The sequence below is a fragment of the Somniosus microcephalus genome, chromosome 5 (assembly GCF_052327205.1).
Source record: "Somniosus microcephalus isolate GS21.2 chromosome 5, FLI_Smic_1.0, whole genome shotgun sequence".
Taxonomy (NCBI): domain Eukaryota; kingdom Metazoa; phylum Chordata; class Chondrichthyes; order Squaliformes; family Somniosidae; genus Somniosus; species Somniosus microcephalus.
In genome coordinates, this window is record NC_140991.1 from 210,065,059 (window position 1) to 210,085,247 (window position 20,189).

Genomic DNA, 20,189 nt, shown 5'->3' on the forward strand with positions numbered 1-20,189 from the left:
CCAAAAGCTGGACCTGCTTTTTAAAGCACATCAGCCAAACTGCCTTCTCTAAGGACTTCTTGTGTTCCTTTCCCTCCGTCCACTTAGCTGCTGCACCTACCGGACGCCCAGCCTTTAACAGAGTGGTGATCCACTTCTTAGTGATATTCACCTTGCTAAACACATAATCAGAAATCCTTTCCTCCATCATGGTTTCCTCATCCGAACCATTGTCTACTGTATCGCAACCCTGTTGCCGGTGTCCTGCTGCAGTCACCATTTCTGTAGGGGGTGGCGTGTGGTGGTGTTTGGCGTGTGCGCTCAGTCAGTTATGCCACTGACTGTTTATGAGTGGTTCGAATTGCTCCCACGCCCCTGGGTTCTAGACACCAGACTTCGGTACAGGCGGCGATACAGAAGAGACTCGAGTAGACAGGTGGTTTGGATGTAAGCAAAACTCAAGATTTTATTGAACAGAAAAAAACACAGTCTTATGAGAAGTTACCAGTGTATAAAATTACAGGCAAATACAAATAACTATACTTATACAGGGAATGGGGAACACACGGCACATCGAGGGAAAACAAATATCTTAACAATCCCCTTATCCTTATCCCACCCCCTATACCTAACTAGATTAAGCTATGAGGGGCCAGAATTTATGCTCACCAATCAAAAGGGTCTGCTTAACTCAAAACAGCGGTGGGGTTCGGGGTTTGCACTTGGTGCTCTCTGGAGCCTGCCGTCATCACGTGGTCTCCGGGTGCTGCAAGGGCATTGTTAAAGTCTCTGCTTGGGTGCTTTACCTTGCAGGGCTGATGGTTCTTCTTCCTCGGCCGACAGTTTGAGTTTGCATAAAGATAGTCGCAGGTCAGCTGAGACTGAAGGCCCGATGATTCAAAACTTGTCTTCAGTCGTCTTCGTCAGTTCATCTCCTCAGTTCGTCTAGCCTCAGTTCGTCTCCTCAGTTCAACTTGCCTCCTCGCCTCGTCGTGTCCCGCCTCACCTGGCCTGGATTGTCCGTGTCCGCCCAATGCAGTGCCTGGGCGATTCCAGATGGAGTGGGGAAAGGCACGGGCAGAGGCCAGGGGATAAGCGCGGGACGGGGAAAGAGCAGCAGCCACAAGGGTGAGGAGCAAGGAGAGGCCAGAGAGAAGAGAGAGATTGCTACCCGGGGCCTTCAATTATACTCCTTTCGAAAACCCTTATTTGCGCGCCAAATCAGGTTAGTTCTTTGTCTTAATCGGGCTATTTTAAATAATGGTAGCAATCTATACTAACTGGTTTTAGATGGCCAGTAATCGCATCTACTGGCCCGATAATTGACTTGTTTTGTTATTAATGCACCTTGATGGGCCTGTCCAGCCTCGATGGCTTCCTTAATCTGTTCCTGATTATTTATGCAAACTGCTTGATGGCCTTAACTATAGGCCTAACTGGGTTTAGATTTGTCTCCAATTCGATCTAATACATAATTCAAAGTCCTGTCTGGTTTTCAAAATGCAAAGTCTCTCTTCACAGAAACTGCAGCTTTGGTTTCAATTTCTCCACAAGCTGCCTGCGTCGCAGAGTCCAAGTTTTGAAAATCTCACAGGCTTTCTGCCACGAGGTGCGGATGCCATCTTGGGTACCCTTTTTCATTAAAATGTCCACGCAGGGTCCCTTTTATTAATAATAACCTTTGGGGAAATGTAGAAATTTTGCAAATCTTACAAAATAACTAACCAGAGTGTGGTTATTGCCCCATGTTTGTACTTGGATAGTGCAAGTAGCTGATTCTTCATTTACAGTGAACCCACATGCTGGTATCCCAGGCTCAAGACTGTCACATCTACACATCCATGATCCTTTATTCTTAGTGCAACAATCCAAATTAGGGGCCCTCCAGGTCATGCCCTGCTTAATCAAGCAGTGTGGATATTCTGCATGCTGTTTGTGTACCTTCCCTTCCATAGATTATATTGATTCCACCTTGAACACTTCCCACTTACTTGTCTTGTTCAATTGGGGCAACCGTAGGACTACTGGTATGAGAATGCTTTTGGGGTCTAGATAATGATTATTCTCCCCACCTGGGCATGGTAGTTTGGCATAGTAAGCTAACCCATGTTTCCTAGCAGTGCACCATGGTTCAGTCATGTTAAACCATTTCTCTAAATGTCTGTCATTCACAAAGTTGGGTATCTGATTATTTTCGATGTCCATCAGACCCTTCTGTACCTGATCCAGTAGGAAACTCCCATACATAGCACAAGCGATACCCTTAGAAAGCTGGTACTTACTTCCTTCAGATCCTTTGAATATCTCATTAACCTTGTCCTGAATCTCTAGAAAATTGTGTACCATTTCTAAGGTTGATTTTAGTGCTTCTTGCAATTCTTGAATTTGGTCTGAACCTCCCTTATTTATTTTGGTTAAAATTCCTTTCAATTGTCCCCTCATAGCCTCATAATGTTCCCACATAAATTCTATGTCTATTCTATTCCATGCTGCTGTGCCTGCCATGGCTCCTATTCCTAGCCATTCCCCTAACCCTCGCGTCCTTCTCGACTTAGTCGTACCGTTTTCTCCACCTACCACTGGTTCGTACCATTGTCCATCAATTGGGGGCCAAGATTCATCACTGTCTTTTCCCGCATTCCTTTCTACAAAATCCTTAACTATTTGTCTCACCAGATAACTGTAAAATAGCTCATGTGCATGGTTGTACAGACCCTTTGGCATTTGGACTGCTGAAAGATTAAATATCACTGGGACAACCTCATATCTAACATCATTATACAGGCTCTCATGGGTTTGGGTTACTACTAAACCATTATCGGGATCTTCTGTTATTTTGGGACTATTTTCTTTCTTGTTACTGGTTTTATTTACCGTGATCTCCTCTCTCTTTTGTGTTATTACAACTACCCCTCCACTACTGACACACCATCCCGCATAACATCGTGGGTTATTTCCCATATTATTTTCTTGCCACTTGGCTTTCCACTGATATTCACCCTCATGTCTCGGCCAAAAGGATGGCCAATTCAAATCATAGTTCTTAATGTCCCAGTTTTCGCTCTTTACTTCATAGGGTATTCCCATCAGTCCAGTTTTAACCAATGCTGTGGATACCTTCTGGTACCATCCTGGGGCTTTGCCTTCCGGTGCCTCTGGACTGTATCCCTCAGTGCTGCAATGTAGTTGCACCCGAACTTCATTTCCTTCAGGAACCAAAAGGTGGTGCTTCCAAGTGGTAACCGTTGGTAGAGGTACCACACATCCCTTGCATATGAATTTTACTTCACATATTTCCTTCAATACTCGACATGATATACTCTCGCCATTGGGATTGTAGTATTCCACCCAGTTCGTAGAGATTGGAGAGGAGTTCGAGTGTCTTATGAATATGATGACCCCCAGCAGGAGGGTTTGATGACTGATGCAGCGTGCGACCTGTTTCATTATCATTCTTAACTGGTTCTGTAAGGCAAAATATGCAATATTTATTCTTTCACAGTTTTCAACTGATTGATATGGTACCATTTAGCCACCTTGGCCCTCCCATTTTTCCCAGGGAACTGGCCCAGATAAACTGAAGGACTGGCCCTGTCAATAATCGGGAAGGGGCCATTCCACTTTGGTTCGAAGCAATGTTGCTTCTTCCCATAGTTTAGTACCATTACAACATCTCCCACTAGATACTCAAATGGTCGGACCTTCTTGTCAAAGTATTTCTTTGCCTGGTTTTTTGATTTGCCTGTTTGTGTAGCTACAAACATGTTAGTTTGTTCTATGTTCTCTACCACCACTTCAAGCCATTTTTGGTTGGCAATTCCCTGTACTAAGGGTGTGGCTGAAGGGGTTAACAGATGGGTTGGCATTCGCATTAGTCGCCCGGTCATAGCCTGGTAGGGTGAGATATCCGTTGTGCTACGCGGGGTGGATGTAATAGCCATTAGACACATTGGCAACATACTGGACCATTTGGTGGGGTGATCTGCACAAAATTTGTTTAACATAGTTTTCAGAGTTCGGTTTCCTCTTTCCACTACACCAGATGATTTTGGGTGATGGGAGATGTGAAGTTTATGCGAGATACCCATTATCCGTTGCAATTCAGTAAAAGTTTGGGCAGTAAAGTGTGATCCCTGATCACTATCAACTTGAATTGGCACTCACCACCTGCAGATCACCTCACCCAATAAAAGGCGAGCTGCTGTCAATGCGGTGCTTGTTTTACATGGAAAAGCCTCCATTCATTTAAGTAAATTTATCAACTATAACCAGACAATACCACAAGCCAGAAGGTCCTGTAGGCAAGGGCCCTATAAAATCAATTTGAAGGTGGGTCCATGGCCAATCGGGAGGAGGGGGACTGTGCAACAGTGCCCGATTAGTGTGGGCACTTGGATTGTGTTGTAAACAGGGCAGACAATGATTCACCCTATGAGTGACATCTGTGATGTAATCGGGATACCACGCAAATTTGCGTAGTTTCTGAACAGTTGCATCAGCTGAATAGTACCCTCCTATCGGATGTGAGTGCAGGAGATCAAAAATTTCGGGTGCCATGGATGGGGGAACACAGACAACTGGGAGATCAGATGATAGCCACCGCATATGGGGGTTGAACATTAACAGGGGAGCAGCTTCCCTAGACTGATCTGGAGCCAATTGTGTGTCGGCAGCCCATGGAGTGGGCTGAGGTAACGGACCTCCATTCTGATGCCATGCAATGACAACTGCATAGGGGGAATAACTGGACTGGAGGGAAGCGAGGTCGATGTCCCCACCTTGGATACTTGAGACTGATCTTAAGGGAGGGGTAGGGGCTTCCCAGAGGTTAACGTTAACAGCGGCGTCCTTGGCAGCACAATCTGCCTGTGTATGTACATCTGAAGAACGTGAATGGGACTTTACCTTACCAACATAGGCAGGGGCTGATTGTGAATTTAAGGGGGAAAAAAATTCAGTTGGTAGCGCCACCCGTTAGCGCCTTAAGAGGGCACTAAGTGGGGCGCAAACCAACTAGCGCCCGGGCGCGGCGATATCTGCACCTCTCGCGAAATTGACCGGACATTTTGCGGTGGCGCTAAACACTACCGCCACGATCTCCTGCGCCGGCAGATCGTGACGTCAGTCGAGTGCGCAACGCTCCGGACTGGAAATTGAGTGGCGCCCCCTGCCTTAATGCCTGCCGCTAGAAACGACAGGTTGAGGGGAGCGTTTTGCAGTCGGGAAGGGACTGGGGGAGCGCTATACCAAGGCGACCGCTTCCTGCCTTTTTTTGTTGGTGACATTTTTGCACCATGCATTCTGAGATAGAGAGAGAGAGAGACTTCGGGAGAGATTCTACACTGTGTGAAGGAGTTTTGGGTACTGAGCAGCACTTTGCAGGTTCATTTTAATTTGCCCTTCCTGGTATCTATTTAGAAGAGACTGTGAGGGCTGCACTCTGAGCTCTTTCCCTGGGTCTCTCCATTGTTCTTTCCTGCGGATTTGATCGACAGGTCTCTCCAGGCCGAGACTCAAGGCTGCAATGAACAGGGTGTAGATGAAAACCAAGATAAACCCTCCCCTTTAAGATAAAAACAGAAAATGCTGGAGAAACTCAGCAGGTCAAGCAGCATCTGTGAAGAGAGAAACAGAGTTAACGTTTCAAGTCGATGACCATTCATCAGTACCCCCCTTTAAGAATTGGCTGGTGCTAGTATGTCTGTGTTCCATTGCTGACTGACATCATTAGAGCTTCGCCTCGCTCCTTGACCTTTGCACCTTAAGACAGATGTGAAGTGCCTGATTTAGCGCTCCAATCACCTCCAGGGCGATAAAAGCTAAGTTTGCAGTCGGAGGCGATAATTAGCGCCAGGCACTAATCTTTGCGCCCGGCCGATCATTGCGCCCCAAATGGGGCGATGCCGAATTTCTCCCCCAGAGTCCCAAAAGGAAGCAAAGAGGTCTGCATGGAGCAGGGTCTTGCCATCAACAGTACAAAAATTATTCCTAGCATACAGCGGTAAAGATCGAAAGTGTTAATTGCATAGGCACTATCTGACGAGACATTAACAGGTATGCCATGAGTAATTTGGATTGCTTTCTGTTACATTGTTATAGTATCACATCGTTAAATGGAACTACTTTGGTATGGAACTACTTTGGTATGGTGTAGTTATATTGATATGTGGCACACTGTGCACGGGCAGCGCACAGTGCAGCGTCGGACATCTTGTATCATTCTGCACCATGCGGAAGCACTGTAACAAAGCAAAAATACAGCTGAGTAAAAGCACTAACTAAAATGAACTAAAAAGTGTCTGTAATATATATATTACTAGCTGGGGGCGCCCGGCGGTGCAGAGGCTTTTTTGAGGGCATGTTGTTGTTGGAAGAGAGAGAGGGAGCGACTGGGGGGAAGAGAGAGAGGGAAGGAGAGAGAGAGAGAGAGGGAAGGAGAGAGAGAGAAGGAGAGAGAGAGAGAGAGGGAAGGAGAGAGAGGGGGAAGGAGAGAGAGAGGGAAGGAGAGAGAGAGAGAGATGGAAGGAGAGAGAGAGAGAGGGAAGGAGAGAGAGAGAGGGGGAAGGAGAGAGAGAGAGAGGGAAGGAGAGAGAGAGAGGGAAGGAGAGAGAGAGAGAGGGAAGGAGAGAGAGAGAGGGAAGGAGAGAGAGGGAAGGAGAGAGAGAGAGGGGGAAGGAGAGAGATAGGGGGAAGGAGAGAGAGAGAGAGAGGGAAGGAGAGAGAGATGGGGTGAGAGAGAAAGAGAGAGACTGGGGGAGAGAGAGAGAGAGAGACTGGGTGGAGAAGAGAGAGAGGGAGACTGGGGGCAGAAGAGAAAGAGAGAGAGGTTGGGGGGAGAAGAGAAAGAGAGAGAGATTGGGGGAAGAGAGAGAGACTGGGAATGTGAGAGAGTCAGAGAGAGAGAGAGACTGGAAGTGAGAGAGAGAGAGAGACGGAGTGTGAGAGAGAGAGAGACTGGGAGTGTGAGAGAGAGAGAGAGATTGGGAGTGTGAGAGAGAGAGAGACTGGGAGTGTGAGAGAGATTGGGAGTGTGAGAGAGAGAGACTGGGAGTGAGAGAGAGAGAGAGAGAGAGACTGGGAACATGAGAGAGAGAGACTGGGAGTGTGAGAGAGAGAGAGACTGGGAGTGTGAGAGAGAGAGAGACTGGGAGTGAGAGAGAGAGAGAGGCTGGGTGTGTGAGAGAGAGAGAGAGAGACTGGGAGTGTACGGTAGTGAAGTATGGGGCCCACTCAATCACCATAGCTACACTAAATGGGAAAAACACACAATAGAAGCCCTACATGCAGAATTTTGCCGAAGCATTCTTCGCACCCAAAGGAAAACACCAACAAATGCATGTAGAGCTGAACTAGGCAGATACCCACTGATAATAAACATCCAAAAACGAGCACTAAACTTTCTAAATCACTTCAAATCTAGTTCCCCAGACACCCTTCATTTTAAAGCCCTCCAGACCCAAGAGCTGAACCCAGATGTGAGTCCCCTGAGTCAGCTGCTACTGAAATTAAGTACTCCTACTCAGCCGGACCCTGACGAGTCCCAGACCAACACTGCCCTCCAAACACCAATCCGAGTGAACCAAATCATTAAACAATGCAAAGAAACCTACCTGGAACATTGGAACAAAATAACCAAAAGCCAAAGCAGATTAGAATGTTACCGGGCCCTAAAAAGAGAATATAAACTGGCAGACTATCTCTCGACCATCAGAGACATAAAACAGAGACAGACCCTCACCAGGTACAGACTAAGCGACCACCAACTGGCAATTGAAAAAGGAAGATACAAGAAATCCTGGCAGCCTAGAGAGAATAGAATATGTGATCAATGTCTGGCCGGCGAGGTTGAGACAGAGATGCACTTCCTCCTAAAATGCGAAAAATTCAACAAAACAAGAAACATATATTTTGACAATCTCAGCCAAACAACCCCAGATTTCAAAGAATTGGATGACCTGTCAAAATTAAGATTAGCCCTGGGAGAAGGAGACAGACCATACCTTGGTGCCCAATATGTAACAACATGTCACAACCTGAGGAACAGTGAGGGACTAACGAGCACACCCATAGCATATATAAACATTAAGAATGTTTAAATCAATACCGAATGTACCCAACGACTGTTTAAAAAATTAATACTGAATGTACCCAACGAGGGTGAACGACTGTTTAAATTAATATTGTCTGTACCCAACGAAGGTCAAAATTGTTTGACACCTACAGAATGTTGGAAAACTGTACTTTTTGTTATGTAAGCTTTGGCAATATGGTTCCCTGTAAACTTTCATGCCAATAAAGCATTTGAATTGAATTGAATTGAATTGAGAGAGAGAGAGACTGGGAGTGTGAGAGAGAGAGAGAGATACTGGGAGTGAGAGAGAGAGAGAGAGAGAGAGAGAGGGGGGGAGACTGGGAGTGAGAGAGAGAGAGAGGAGACTGGGAGACTGAGAGAGAGAGAGAGAGACTGGAAGTGAGAGAGAGACAGAGAGAGAGACTGGGAGAGTGAGAGAGAGAGAGAGAGCGAGACTGGGAGAGTGAGAGAGAGAGACTGGGAGTGTGAGAGAGAGGGACTGGGAGTGTGAGAGAGAGAGAGAGAGAGACTGGGAGTGAGAGAGAGAGAGAGAGGGAGAGACTGGGAGTGTGTGAGAGAGAGAGAGACTGGGAGTGTGTGAGAGAGAGAGAGAGACTGGGAGTGAGAGAGCGAGAGAGTGGAAGTGAGAGAGAGAGAGAGAGAGAGATTGGGAGTGAGAGAGAGAGAGAGAGAGAGACTAGGAATGTGAGAGAGAGAGAGAGAGAGACTGGGAGTGAGAGAGAGAGAGAGAGACTGGGAGTGAGAGAGAGAGAGAGAGAGAGACTGGGAGTGTGAGAGAGAGAGAGAGAGTCTGGGAGTGTGAGAGAGAGTGCGAGTGTGTGTGAGAGAGAGAGAGACTGGGAGTGTGAGAGAGAGAGAGAGAGACTGGGAGTGTGAGAGAGAGAGAGAGAGAGGGAGTGTGAGAGAGAGAGAGAGTGGGAGTGTGTGTCAGAGAGAGAGAGAGAGTGGGAGTGTGTGAGAGAGAGAGAGACTGGGAGTGTGTGAGAGAGAGAGAGAGAGAGTTGGGCGTATGAGAGAGAGAGAGAGACTGGGAGTGAGAGAGAGAGAGACTGGGATTGAGAGAGAGAGAGAGAGAGACTGGGAGTGAGAGAGAGAGAGAGACTGGGAGTGTGAGAGAGAGACACACAGACTGGGAGTGAGAGAGAGAGAGAGAGAGACTGGGAGTGAGAGAGAGAGAGAGAGAGAGACTGGGAGTGTGAGAGAGAGAGACTGGGAGTGTGAGAGAGAGAGAGAGAGAGAGAGAGAGAGAGACTGGGAGTGTGTGAGAGAGAGAGAGACTGGGAGTGTGTGAGAGAGAGAGAGAGAGACTGGGAGTGTGAGAGAGAGAGAGAGATTGGGAGTGAGAGAGAGATTGGGAGTGAGAGAGAGAGAGAGAGAGAGAGAGACTGGGAATGTGAGAGAGAGAGAGAGAGACTGGGAGTGAGAGAGAGAGAGAGACTGGGAGTATGAGAGAGAGAGATTGGGAGTGAGAGAGAGAGGTTGGGAGTGTGAGAGAGAGAGAGATTGGGAGTGAGAGAGAGAGAGAGATTGGGAGTGAGAGAGAGAGAGAGAGACTGGGTGTGTGAGAGAGAGAGAGAGAGACTGGGAGTGTACGGTAGTGAAGTATGGGGCCCACTCAATCACCATAGCTACACTAAATGGGAAAAACACACAATAGAAGCCCTACATGCAGAATTTTGCCGAAGCATTCTTCGCACCCAAAGGAAAACACCAACAAATGCATGTAGAGCTGAACTAGGCAGATACCCACTGATAATAAACATCCAAAAACGAGCACTAAACTTTCTAAATCACTTCAAATCTAGTTCCCCAGACACCCTTCATTTTAAAGCCCTCCAGACCCAAGAGCTGAACCCAGAAATGAGTCCCCTGAGTCAGCTGCTACTGAAATTAAGTACTCCTACTCAGCCGGACCCTGACCAGCCCTAGACCAACACTGCCCTCCAAACACCAATCCGAGTGAACCAAATCATTAAACAATGCAAAGAAACCTACCTGGAACATTGGAACAAAATAACCAAAAGCCAAAGCAGATTAGAATGTTACCGGGCCCTAAAAAGAGAATATAAACTGGCAGACTTTCTCTCGACCATCAGAGACACAAAACAGAGACAGACCCTCACCAGGTACAGACTAAGCGACCACCAACTGGCAATTGAAAAAGGAAGATACAAGAAATCCTGGCAGCCTAGAGAGAATAGAATATGTGATCAATGTCTGGCCGGCGAGGTTGAGACAGAGATGCACTTCCTCCTAAAATGCGAAAAATTCAACAAAACAAGAAACATATATTTTGACAATCTCAGCCAAACAACCCCAGATTTCAAAGAATTGGATGACCTGTCAAAATTAAGATTAGCCCTGGGAGAAGGAGACAGACCATACCTTGGTGCCCAATATGTAACAACATGTCACAACCTGAGGAACAGTGAGGGACTAACGAGCACACCCATAGCATATATAAACATTAAGAATGTTTAAATCAATACCGAATGTACCCAACGACTGTTTAAAAAATTAATACTGAATGTACCCAACGAGGGTGAACGACTGTTTAAATTAATATTGTCTGTACCCAACGAAGGTCAAAATTGTTTGACACCTACAGAATGTTGGAAAACTGTACTTTTTGTTATGTAAGCTTTGGCAATATGGTTCCCTGTAAACTTTCATGCCAATAAAGCATTTGAATTGAATTGAATTGAATTGAGAGAGAGAGAGACTGGGAGTGTGAGAGAGAGAGAGAGATACTACCTGGAACCTACCTGGAACATTGGAACAAAATAACCGAAAGCCAAAGCAGATTAGAATGTTACCGGGCCCTAAAAAGAGAATATAAACTGGCAGACTACCTCACGACCATCAGAGACACAAAACAGAGACAGACCCTCACCAGGTACAGACTAAGCGACCACCAACTGGAAATTGAAAAAGGCAGATACAAGAAATCCTGGCAGCCTAGAGAGAATAGAATATGCGATCAATGTCTGGCTGGCGAGGTTGAAACAGAAATGCATTTCCTCCTAAAATGCGAAAAATTCAACACATCAAGAAACATATTATTCAACAAGCTAAGCCAAACAACCCCAGATTTCAAGGAATTGGATGATCTGTCAAAATTGAGATTAGTCCTAGGAGAAGGAGACAGACCATACCTTGGGGCCAAATATGTAACAACATGTCACAACCTGAGGACTGTTTAAAATTAAGACTGTTTAAAATTAATATTGAACGTACCAAATGAAGTACAAAGACTGTTTAAAATTAATATTGTTTAAAAGTAATATTGTATGTACCCAACAAATGTCAAATCGATTGACACCTACAGAATGTTGGAAAACTGTACCTTTTTGCTATGTAAGCTTTGGCAATATGGTTCTCTGTAAACTTTCATGCCAATAAAGCATTTTAATTGGAATTGGAATTGGATACTGGGAGTGAGAGAGAGAGAGAGAAAGAGAGAGGGGGGGAGACTGGGAGTGAGAGAGAGAGAGAGACTGGGAGACTGAGAGAGAGAGAGAGAGACTGGAAGTGAGAGAGAGAGACAGAGAGAGAGACTGGGAGAGTGAGAGAGAGAGAGAGAGCGAGACTGGGAGAGTGAGAGAGAGAGAGAGAGAGACTGGGAGTGTGAGAGAGAGAGACTGGGAGTGTGAGAGAGAGAGAGAGAGAGAGACTGGGAGTGAGAGAGAGAGAGAGAGAGAGAGAGGGAGAGACTGGGAGTGTGTGAGAGAGAGAGACTGGGAGTGTGTGAGAGAGAGAGAGACTGGGAGTGAGAGAGCGAGAGAGTGGAAGTGAGAGAGAGAGAGAGAGAGAGATTGGGAGTGAGAGACAGAGAGAGAGAGAGAGACTGGGAATGTGAGAGAGAGAGAGAGACTGGAGTGTGTGAGAGAGAGAGAGAGACTGGGAGTGAGAGAGAGAGAGAGAGAGACTGGGAGTGAGAGAGAGAGAGAGAGAGAGACTGGGAGTGTGAGAGAGAGAGAGAGAGTCTGGGAGTGTGAGAGAGAGTCTGGGAGTGTGAGAGAGAGTGCGAGTGTGTGTGAGAGAGAGAGAGACTGGGAGTGTGAGAGAGAGAGAGAGAGACTGGGAGTGTGAGAGAGAGAGAGAGAGGGAGTGTGAGAGGAGAGAGAGAGTGGGAGTGTGTGTCAGAGAGAGAGAGAGAGTGGGCGTATGAGAGAGAGAGAGAGACTGGGAGTGAGAGAGAGAGAGAGAGACTGGGAGTGAGAGAGAGAGAGAGAGAGGGAGTGTGAGAGAGAGAGAGAGAGACTGGGAGTGTGTGAGAGAGAGAGAGAGAGACTGGGCGTATGAGAGAGAGAGAGAGACTGGGAGTGAGAGAGAGAGAGAGAGACTGGGAGTGAGAGAGAGAGAGAGAGAGAGAGACTGGGAGTGTGAGAGAGAGAGACACAGACTGGGAGTGAGAGAGAGAGAGAGAGAGACTGGGAGTGAGAGCGAGAGAGAGAGAGAGACTGGGAGTGTGAGAGAGAGAGACTGGGAGTGTGAGAGAGAGAGAGAGAGAGAGAGAGAGAGAGAGACTGGGAGTGTGTGAGAGAGAGAGAGACTGGGAGTGTGTGAGAGAGAGAGAGAGAGACTGGGAGTGTGAGAGAGAGAGAGAGATTGGGAGTGAGAGAGAGAGAGAGAGATTGGGAGTGAGAGAGAGAGAGAGACTGGGAATGTGAGAGAGAGAGGGACTGGGAATGTGAGAGAGAGAGAGAGAGAGAGAGAGAGACTGGGAGTGAGAGAGAGAGAGAGACTGGGAGTGTGAGAGAGAGAGATTGGGAGTGAGAGAGAGAGATTGGTAGTGTGAGAGAGAGAGAGATTGGGAGTGAGAGAGAGAGAGAGAGATTGGGAGTGAGAGAGAGAGAGAGAGACTGGGAATGTGAGAGAGAGAGAGACTGGGAATGTGAGAGAGAGAGAGAGAGAGACTGGGAGTGAGAGAGAGAGAGAGACTGGGAGTGTGAGAGAGAGAGATTGGGAGTGAGAGAGAGAGATTGGGAGTGTGAGAGAGAGAGAGATTGGAAGTGTGAGAGAGAGAGATTGGGAGTGAGAGAGAGATTGGGAGTGTGAGAGAGAGAGAGATTGGGAGTGTGAGAGAGAGAGATTGGGAGTGTGAGTGAGAGAGAGACTGGGAGTGAGAGAGAGAGAGATTGGAGTATGAGAGAGAGAGAGACTGGGAGTGAGAGAGAGAGAGACTGGGAGTGTGAGAGAGAGAGAGATTGGGAGTGTGAGAGAGAGAGAGACTGGAAGTGAGAGAGAGAGATTGGGAGTGTGAGAGAGAGAGATTGGAAGTGTGAGAGAGAGAGATTGGGAGTGTGAGAGAGAGAGAGATTGGGAGTGTGAGAGAGAGAGACTGGGAGTGAAAGAGAGATTGGGAGTGTGAGAGAGAGAGACTGGGAGTGAGAGAGAGAGAGACTGGGAGTGTGAGAGAGAGAGAGATTTGGGAGTGTGAGAGAGAGAGAGATTGGGAGTGAGAGAGAGAGAGATTGGGAGTGAGAGAGAGAGAGATTGGGAATGTGAGAGAGAGAGAGACTGGGAGTGAGAGAGAGAGAGATTGGGAGTGTGAGAGAGAGAGAGAGAGTTTGGGAGTGTGTGAGGGAGAGAGACTGGGAGTGAGAGAGAGAGAGATTGGGAGTGTAACAGACAACCAGAAAATAAGGAATTACGCCTTACTTATTGTCAGGCACTAACACAATACAAAAACACACTCAGAACCAAGAAAGAGCAGTATATTAAGAATACACTCATCTCCATTGAGGAATTCATTGATTCCAATTGTTTCTGGGACAACTGGAATACATTACACAAAAAACAACACGACAAATTGGCCATTCAAAATGGAGTCACATGGGAAAACCATTTTGAAAAATTGTACCAGAAAAACACACTAAGCCCAGTGCAATACCAAATATGTGAAAAACTGGAAAACCTCGAATTTGCCATAAAAGATAACCAAAACCCGATAGACCCCATAATATCTGAAAAAGAGCTATTTGAAAAACTCAAGGACCTGCGACCAGGAAAATTTGCTTGCGGTGCAGACGGCATCCTAATCGAGATGATTAAACACACGGACGATAAAATGAAATTGGCTATACTGAAACTCTTCAACTTGGTTCTGAGTGTCGGTTACTTCCCTGATATCTGGAACAAAGGACTCATAATGCCCATATACAAAAGTGGAGACAAAGTTGACCCAAATAACTATCGAGGCATCTGTGTAAACAGTAACCTGGGGAAGGTTTTCTGTAGTATCATAAACAAAAGGCTTATAATCTTCCTTGAGGAGCACAATGTCTTGAGTAAAAGCCAAATTGGATTCCTACCAAACGATAGAACATCAGATCATATCTTCACCCTGCAGACCCTAATTGACAAACATGTTCATCAAAATAAAAGCAAAATTTTTGCCTGCTTTATAGATTTCCAGAAGGCTTTCGATTCCATCTGGCATGACGGTCTATTCTTGAAACTTATTGAAAGTGGTGTAGGGGGAAAAACATATGATGTAATTAAATCAATGTATACAAACAATAAATGTGCAGTTAAAATTGGAGACAAACAAACAAAATACTTCCCACAGGGGCGTGGTGTGACGCAGGGCTCGCCCATCTCACCGACACTCTTTAATATTTACATAAATGAATTGGCAAAACTACTTGAACAATCTACAGCACCCGGCCTCACCCTATATGAATCCAAGGTTAAATTCCTCCTCTATGCAGATGACCTGGTTCTGCTGTCACTAACTAAGGAGGGTCTACAGCAGAACCTGGATCTGCTAGAGTCATTCTGTCAGACCTGGGGCCTGACAATAAACCCCCAAAAAACCAAAGTCCTTGTGTTCCAGCAAAGATCCAGACATCAGGGACCCAGAATAAATTTCACACTAGGAACAACTAAAATTGAACAAACCACTAACTACACATACTTGGGCTTAAAAATCAGCTCTACGGGAAATTTTCATCTGGCTGTAAATGAACTGAAAGAGAAAGCTAGAAGGGCTTTCTATGCCATTAAATAATCAATCCAAATAGAAATCCCGATTAGCATTTGGCTCAAAATTTTTAAATCAGTAATTGAACCAATTGCACTCTATGGCAGTGAGGTGTGGGGACCGCTAACACAACAAGAATTTGCAAAATGGGACAAACACCCAATTGAGATCCTACATGCAGAATTCTGTAAAAGTATCCTCCGGACTCAAAGGAAAACCATAAACAATGCATGCAGGGCAGAACTAGGCCAATATCCAATAATAATTATTATCCAAAAAAGAGCCACCAAATTTTGGAAACACCTAAAAATGAGTAACCCCCACTGCTATCATTACGAAGACCTGAAATGCCAAGAGAGGACCATAAAGAAGAATACCCTCAGTCAACTAGTCCTGGGACTCAGTGAAGTAACTACTAACACTACTAACAATAACCAGCCCCAGGACAGTGACATCGTAGCAGAGAGAATTCGACCAAACACAATTGTCACTAAGCAAAAGGAAAAATATCTGTCATATTGGGCAAAAACAACAAAAACCCAAAACAAACTCATTTGCTACTTGGCCCTAAACAGACAATACAACATGGCTGAATACCTGACCATGGTAAAGGATAGCAAACTGAGAAAAACCTTGACAAGGTACAGACTTAGTGAACATAGCCTGGCCATCGAAAAAGGCAGACACAGACAGACCCGGCTGCCAAGAGAGGACAGGATATGCTCTCACTGCAGTCAGGGAGTGGTGGAGACAAAGATGCACTTCCTCACAGCTTGTGGAAAATTTCAGGGCATCAGGGAGAATTTCTACCCAAAATTCATAAAAATATGCCCTGAATTCAGAAATTTGAATGACGACCAAAAACTCCCATACCTACTAGGGGAACAGAGAAATTGTGTAACCTTAGCGGCACACTATGTTACAGCTTGCCATAAACAGAGGGACAACCATTAAACCTAAGAAAAGAGTATATACAAATTATACGAATGTATATTTATACACTCATGGATATATCTGTTTATACACTGTATGGATAGATCTGCGATTATGTGTTCAACCATGAATGTTTTTTGATGCTTTGGCAACATAAGATGTACCTTATCATCATGCCAATAAAGCGATTTGAATTGAATTGAATTGAATTGAATTGAGTGTCAGAGAGCGAGATATTGGGAGTGTGAGAGAGAGAGAGAGACTGGGCCGCCGCGGCCGCTCACCTGATGGCTTTGGGTCGGGCTATGGGGCGGGGCTGTTGACGCCTTGGGGAAGTTTTGTGCGCGGTGGCTCCCGGCACAGCCCGCCGCAGCCGGTTACCTGGTGGCTTTGGGTCAGGTTCTGGGGCGGGGCTGTTGACGCCGCGGGGAAGTTTTGTGCACGGCGGCTCCCGGCACGGACCGCCGCGGCCGGTCACCTGGTGGCTTTGGGTCGGGCTCTCGAGCGGCACGGTTGACGCCGCGGGGAGCCCCGTGACCGGGCCGAAGGGGTGAAAGCCTGAGTGAGTCCCCGGGCCGCAGCCGCAAACTGAGCCGAGCCCTGAATGCCGTTGGCCGAGGCGAAGACGGTGACCTGGTCGCAGAAATGAACGGCCTTCAGCAGGTTCTGGGCATTGTCTAAACTGGGGAATAAAACAAATCGATCGGCATCCGCCTCGGGCCCAGGGGGCAGCGGCATCCGACGCCCAGGAATCCGCTCAACTCAAGGCCCAGGCTTCCCGGGCTGCTAGGCCGTGCCCGGCGCCAGCACAGCTGCTCGAAATGGCCGTCAAAGTAGGCGAGCCTCCGGGCGAAGGGCAGGGGATCACTTCATTTCTAACTGTTCCTAAATACAATTTAAAACTGAAATAAATTGTTCTTTTCCTTAGTTCCCTAACACACAGAAAGTGTGGGAAAAAAATCGTGAAGAATCAAGATGGCGGCCACTCACCTCGGTTCAGAACGATAAGGCCCGCCCACACACACATCGATTGGCCAACCGTCAGGTCACTGAACTGTAGGATTGGTCAATTGTCAAGTCACTCAACACTCAACTGTAGGATGGACCGCCCGCACGCGCAATGAACCCGCCCCCGTGACACAGTGATTGGTCAACCGCTGCTCAACTGTCAGGTCACTCGACCGCAGGATTGGTCAACCTTCACGTCACTCAATACTAATGAGCAAATGAGCAGAACTTTTCCCATTTAATGAGCGGAATTTTGAATGTTTTTTGGATACCGTGGGCACGAATTTTGTCTGAAGGAAAAGTAATTATGCTTATGACCGTTCCGGAATCGTAATCTTTCTTTTGATGTAACACGCGTGTAGGTACGCTCTATAACTTTCGAATGTATAAAGAACGGACATACAGACAGACAGACAGAAGAGCAATTATATATATATAGACTAGCTGGAGTGCCCGGCGGTGCCGAGGCTTTTTCAAGGGCATGTTGTTATTGGAAGAGAGAGAGAGCGTGACTGGGGGGAAGAGAGAGCGACTGGGGGGAAGGGAGAGAGTGACTGGGGGGAAGAGAGAGAGCGACTGGGGGGCAAGAGAGAGCGCGACTGGGGGGGAAGAGAGAGCGCGACTGGGGGGGAAGAGAGAGAGCGACTGGGGGAAGAGAGAGAACGAGTGGGGGGAAGAGAGAGAGCAACTGGGGGGAAGAGAGAGAGCGACTGGGGGGGGAAGAGAGAGAGCGACTGGGGAAGAGAGAGAGAGCGACTGGGGGGAAGAGAGAGAGAGCGATTGGGGAAGAGAGAGAGAGCGACTGCGGGGAAGAGATGGAGAGCGACTGGGGGGGAAAGAGAGAGAGAGCGACTGGGGGGGAAGAGAGAGAGCGACTGGGGGGGAAGAGAGAGAGCGACTGGGGGGAAGAGAGAGAGCGGCTGGGGGGGAAGAGAGAGAGCGACTGGGGGGGAAGAGAGAGAGCGACTGGGGGAAGAGAGAGCGACTGGGGGGAAGAGAGAGAGTGACGGGGGAAGAGAGAGCGCGACTGGGGGGAAGGGGGGAAGGGGTGGAGGGGAGGGGGAAGGGAGGGGAGGAGGGGGGAAAAGAGGGGGGGAATGGGGGGAGGGGGGAAGGGGGGAATTGGGGAAGGGGGAGAAGGGGGGGTGGAGGAGGGAGGGGGGAGGAGGGAGGGGGGTTGGAGGGGGGAGGGGGAGGAGGGGGGGAGGAAGGGGGGGAGGAAGGGGGGGAGGGGGGAGGGGGGAGGAGGAGAGGGGGAGTCCCCGAGCCCCGCCCCCCGATCTCCCAATGTCCCGCCCCCGATCTCCCGATGTCCCGCCCCCGATCTCCCGTCCCCCGATCTCCCGATGTCCCGCCCCCCGATCGCCCGATGTCCCGCCCCCCAATGTCCCGCCCCCTGATCTCCGATGTCCCGCCCCGCGATCTCCCAATGTCCCGCCCCGCGATCTTCCGATGTCCCGCCCCCGATCTCCCAATGTCCCGCCCCCCGATCTCCCGATGTCCCGCCCCCCGATGTCCCGAGACCCGCCCCCTGCCCTCCCGAGCACCGGTCTCCCGCTCTCCGGAGCCCCGCCCTCCCGCTCTCTGGAGCCCCGCCCTCCCGAGCTGGTTTCAAGACCGCCGATTGCGGCTGTGAGAGACGGCCGGCGGGACCGGTTGCCGGGGTAACCCTTCCCACTCTCCAAGCCCCGCCCGAGATCCGCACTCCCGAGAGCCCCGCCCCCCCGCCCAAGCCGAGCGGGGAACAGAGAGAGACGCCACGTCTCAGCTGCTCCTGCTGCGCGCGCACCCTTTGTATGTCCCATGACCCTCGTGGCTGACGCCGTTGCCCCGGGTAACGTGACGACGGTGGGGCGGGGGGGAGCTTAGCAGAAGCCGTGGGACAATTACCTAGCTCAGACGTGGCTGGGCAGGAGAGGCCCAGGCTTTGAGGCATAGGTTCTGAGGCCTTACAAAAACGGGGAAAGGTAGGAAAAAGAATCTTCAGGTTAGAGAAAATATTTACAAATGAATGAAGTTTTTTTTAAAACAATTTAATAAAAGCAATTTTTTTTTGCTGGAAATGTAGGGTTGAAAATAAAAACGCAGAAAGCAGGAAAAAGAATGGAATCAAGATGGCTGACACTCACCTCGGTTCAGAACGATAAGGCCCGCCCACACACGCACCGATTGGTCGACCGTCAGGTCACCGAAGCATAGGATTGGTCAATCGTCCCGTCACTCGACTGTAGGAGGGCCCGCCCGCACGTGCCAGGAACCCGGCGTACGATTGGTCGACCTCGACGTCACTCTATTGCTAATGAGCGGATAATGAGATGCTAATGAGCAGAATTTTGAACATTTTTTGGATACCGCGGGCACAATTTTTGTCCGGCCGAAACGTAAATACACCTATGACCGGTCCGTAATCATAAGCTTTCTTTTGATGTGATGCGCGTGTAGGTACGCACTATAACTTTCGAACGTATAGAGAACGGACAGACAGACAGACAGACAGACAGACAGGCAGAAGAGGTCTTTTATATATAGACTAGCTGGGGGTGCCCGGCGGTGCCGAGGCTTTTTCGCGGGCATGTTGTCGTTGGAAGAGAGAGAGAGAGCGACTGGGGGTGGTGGAGGGCGGAAGAGAGAGAGAGCGAGCGACTGGGGGGGGAAGAGAGAGAGAGAGCGACTGGGGGGGGAAGAGAGAGAGAGAGCAACTGGGGGGGAAAGAGAGAGAGCGACTGGGGGGGGAAGAGAGAGAGGGACTGGGGGGAAAGAGAGAGAGCGACTGGGGGGAAAGAGAGAGAACGACAGGGGGAAGAGAGAGCGGGACTGGGGGGGGAAGAGAGAGAGCGACTGGGGGAAGAGAGAGAGCGACTGGGGGGGAAGAGAGAGAGCGACTGGGGGGGAAGAGAGAGAGCGACTGGGGGGAAGAGAGAGAGCGACTGGGGGAAGAGAGAGAGCGACTGTGGGGGAAGAGAGAGAGCGACTGGGGGGAAGAGAGAGAGCGACTGGGGGGGAAGAGAGAGAGCGACTGGGGGGGAAGAGAGAGAGTGACTGGGGGGGAAGAGAGAGAGCGACTGGCTGGAGTGCCCGGCGGTGCCGAGGCTTTTTCGAGGGCATGTTGTTGTTGGAAGAGAGAGAGAGAGCGACTGGGGGTGGGGGGGAGACAGAGAGAGAGCGACTGGAGGGGGGGGGGAAAGAGAG